Source organism: Hevea brasiliensis, chromosome 8 (assembly GCF_030052815.1).
Source record: "Hevea brasiliensis isolate MT/VB/25A 57/8 chromosome 8, ASM3005281v1, whole genome shotgun sequence".
NCBI lineage: Eukaryota > Viridiplantae > Streptophyta > Magnoliopsida > Malpighiales > Euphorbiaceae > Hevea > Hevea brasiliensis.
Window position 1 is genome coordinate 35,983,157 of NC_079500.1, and position 4,080 is coordinate 35,987,236.

Here is a 4,080-nt window from a genome sequence, read left to right on the forward strand (position 1 = left end):
TTAACATATTAAATTCAATCAAACCATGCAAATACACCTCCACAACATGCTAGCCAAAATTTACCCATGGTCCCTTAATAATTTATTTCATTTCATTTTAAGTTTATTTCTAAGTTAATCAATCTATAAAAACAAATAATAAACTAACTTTGCAACTTAAATCACTAACCTCAATCTTTGATGTCCAATTCTTCAATTCTCTTCCTTTTTCTTTTTCTTTGTTCTTCAGTCTTCTCTTCTAGTTGCCAAAACAAGCTTTAACCATGGTAAAATAATTTTCTATGGTGAGATTTTTGGTTTTTCAAGCTCAAAGATGAGCTTTCATGGAGGATGAAGTGAGGGAGAGGGTGAGGCGGCAAAATGGGAAGAAGAAGAAGACTTTTGCTATTTTTTTTTCTTTTCTTTATGAATTTTATCCTTATGGAAGACCCAAAAATCAAATTAATTAAATTTGTTAATTATAATCTTTATGGCATCATGCATGATGTCATGCATGATGTCATCTCCCTACACCTTTTTCATTTTCTCTTTTATTTTATTTATTTTTTTATTAGTTCTTTAATTTAATTCCCGACTATGAAGTTTTCTTTTCTCCAATTTTATTTGACAGTTAGGTCAGGAGTCAGCTCTCGGGGTCAATTGACCAAATTGCCCCTCGACGGTTCAACCCGGTTTGCAAATAATTTAATATTTCTTCTAGATTCCTGACCTAATTATTTGACTGGCTTAACAATTCTTTTTCGTGAGTTTCTCTTATCCACTGTGTTCGTAATGGTCCTAAGGACTGCGGCGTCACATTTTACGGATCGAAATTTAAGTTTAAATCGACTTCGCAGTCGTTTCCGAGAAGGTCACCCATCGCTGTGACTCTTGGCTCGTTTAACTTCTTATGTTTTGTTTTTCTTATTTATACTTAACTAATAGACAATTACTAATTATTTGTGTTTATGGCTTATCTAGTTGTCTTAAGTGTGGTTCCAATCCCCTTAATTGTCCGGACCGACTCCGGTCACCGGAACAGTGAAATATACCAGGCTATGCAAATAAGGGTGTTACATCTTGTACAGTAGAGGTTCCTCCCATAAGTAATATCCTACATCATGTAAGAATTTCTTCCTTTGCTGGTAAGTCATGTTTGGGGGCAGTATCCTGCATACAAGAAAATTAACAAAATCAGCGTACCATGGAGCCTTGGAGAATGCAAGTAATTGCTCATCAGGAAATGAATCATCAATTTGTAGATCTTCGAAGTTCTCCATGTATTCTAATTTTAGTCTGAAAAGATGGTCAGCTACTACATTTTCGGATTCCCTTTTGTCCTTTATTTCAAGGTCAAATTCTTGCAGGAGTAGGATCCATCGAATTAGCCTTGGTTTTGCTTCCTTCTTGTTCAAAAGGTATCGGATTGCAGCATGATCTGTGAATATAATGACTTTTGACCCAATGAGGTAAGATCTGAACTTGTCCATTGCAAATACCACTGCTAGGAATTCCTTCTCTGTGGTGGCATAATTGATTTGCGCATCATCTAATATTTTTCTAGCATAATAAATAGCATGGAGTTTTTTATCCTTTCTTTGCCCGAGCACTGCTCCAATGCAAAGTCACTCGCGTCGCACATTACCTCGAATGGTAGCTCCCAATCTAGTGGCTGCATTATTGGTGCTGATATGAGGGCTTCTTTGATCCTGTTAAAGGAAACAAGGCAATTTTCATCAAAATCAAAGGGAACATCTTGACTTAACAAGTTAGTAAGTGGCTTAGCTATTTTGGAAAAGTCCTTGATAAATCTTCTGTAGAATCTTGCATGTCCCAAAAAGCTTCGCACTCCCTTGACTGATGTTGGAGGTGGCATGTTTTCAATGATCTCAATTTTTGCTTTATCTACTTCCTCTTCTGATATTAAATGTCGCAGAACTATGCCTTCCCTTACCATGAAGTGGCATTTTTTCCAATTAAGGACCAAGTTTGATTCTTCGCATCTTTGCAACACCTTAGATAAATTAGCTAGGCAATCATCAAAAGTAGTTCCATAGACTGAAAAATCATCCATAAAAACTTCCATGATATTTTCAATATAATTAGAAAAGATAGCCATCATGCATCTTTGAAAGGCAGCAGGGGCATTACAAAGACCAAAAGGCATTCTCCTATATGCAAATATTCTATAGGGACAGGTGAATGTTGTCTTTTCTTAGTCTTCTGGGTGAATAGGAATTTGAAAGAATCTCGAATACCCATCTAGATAACAAAAATAGGAGTGTTTTGCCAATCTTTCTAACATGACCTCAATGAAAGGGAGAGGGAAATGGTCTTTTCTGGTGGCACTGCTCAATTTTCTATAGTCTATGCACATTCGCCAACCAGTTACCACTCTAGTAGGGATTAGTTCATTGCTTGCATTTTGGATAATAGTTGTCCCACCTTTCTTAGGAGCTACATGTACTGGACTAATCCATTTACTATCAGAGATTGGGTATATGATACCTACATCTAATAGTTTTAAGATTTCTTTCTTGACTACTTCTTTCATGTTTGGGTTAAGTCTTCTTTGATGTTCGATTGTGGGTTTACTGTTTTCTTCCATGGGTATCCTATGCATGTAAATTGAAGGATTGATTCCCTTCAGGTCTTCTATCTTATACCCTATGGCTTTGCTATGGATCCTAAGTTCTCTTAGCAATTTTTCCTCTTCTAATTTAGACAGGCTAGCATTGATTATAACATGATATTTAGAATTTGAGTCCAGAAATGCATACCTTAGTGAGGAGGGGAGAGGTTTAAGCTCTACCTGTTTGGCGTTTTCTTGGGGCTTACCTTTGGTTTGTTTCTCCTTCAACTTCTCCATCTCGGAAGCCTTAGCTAAGGGTAGGGGTGGATGAGCTGCTAACTGTTGTGCACAGGCTACTATTTCTGTATTTTCATCATCCACTGTGTGGCTATGCACAATACATGCTTCAATAGGATCTTTAGGATGTGTCTTATGAAATTCCTCTTCAACATATTCGTCATTTATGTCAACCTTGAAGCATTCATCAGGTTCAAATTTGTGTTTTATCGTGTCGAACAAGTTGAACTCCACTTCTTCTTCTCCTACCTTGAGGGTTAGTCGCCCATTTTTGACGTCTATGATAGCTCCGACAGTTGTCCATAATGTCTTCCTAAGATGATAGAAATTTTAACATCTTCTTCCATCTCAAGGACAATAAAGTCCACTGGAATGAAGAATTTGCCCACTTTGATCAGAATGTTCTCCAGTATTCCTACGGGATATTTAATAGATCGATCAGCCAATTGCAATGAGATTGTTGTTGGTTTCAGTTCCCCAATCTCCAGCTTTTTGCATATTGATAGAGGCATTAGACTGATGCTTGCTCCAAGATCGCAGAGGGCCTTATCTATTTTCTTGTCACCAATGAGGCAAGGTATGGAGAAGCTTCCTGGATCTTTCAAATTTGGAGGCATTTTGTTTTGTAGTATGACACTGCATTTCTCTGTTAGAGCTACTGTTCCATAGTCTTCTAGTTTTCTCTTCTTTGACAAAATTTACTTAAGAAATTTGGCATAGGATGGCATCTGAGAAAGTGCTTCAGTGAAGGGGATGTTGATGTAAAGCTTCTGTAAAACTTCCAAAAACTTTCCAAACTACTTATCCAATTTGGCTTTCTGAAATCTCTGAGGAAAAGGTAGGGGAGGCTGGTATAGTCTATGGTAGTTTTTTTGCCTTCCTCGCTTCCTCTTCCTAATCTTTCTTAACTTCTTCCTTCTTTTTCTCTGCTTGGTCTTTGGATTTTTCTATGGTTTCCTCTGTTGGTTCTACCTCTGGTTGTACTAGAGTTCTCCCACTCCTCAGTGTAATTGCCTTACAATGCTCCCTTGGTTTCATTTCTGGTTGGCTAGGCAGCATGCCAGCAACCTTACTTGAAGAGCTTGCTTACTGAGCGATCTGATTCTCTAGCATCTTGTTGTGAGTAGCAAGTTGGTCCACTCTGGAAGTCAGCTGCTTAATCAATTCAGTTTGTTGTTATTGAGCTGCTAGGAACCCTTCCATCATGGTTTTCATAGTCATTTTCAGTTCAG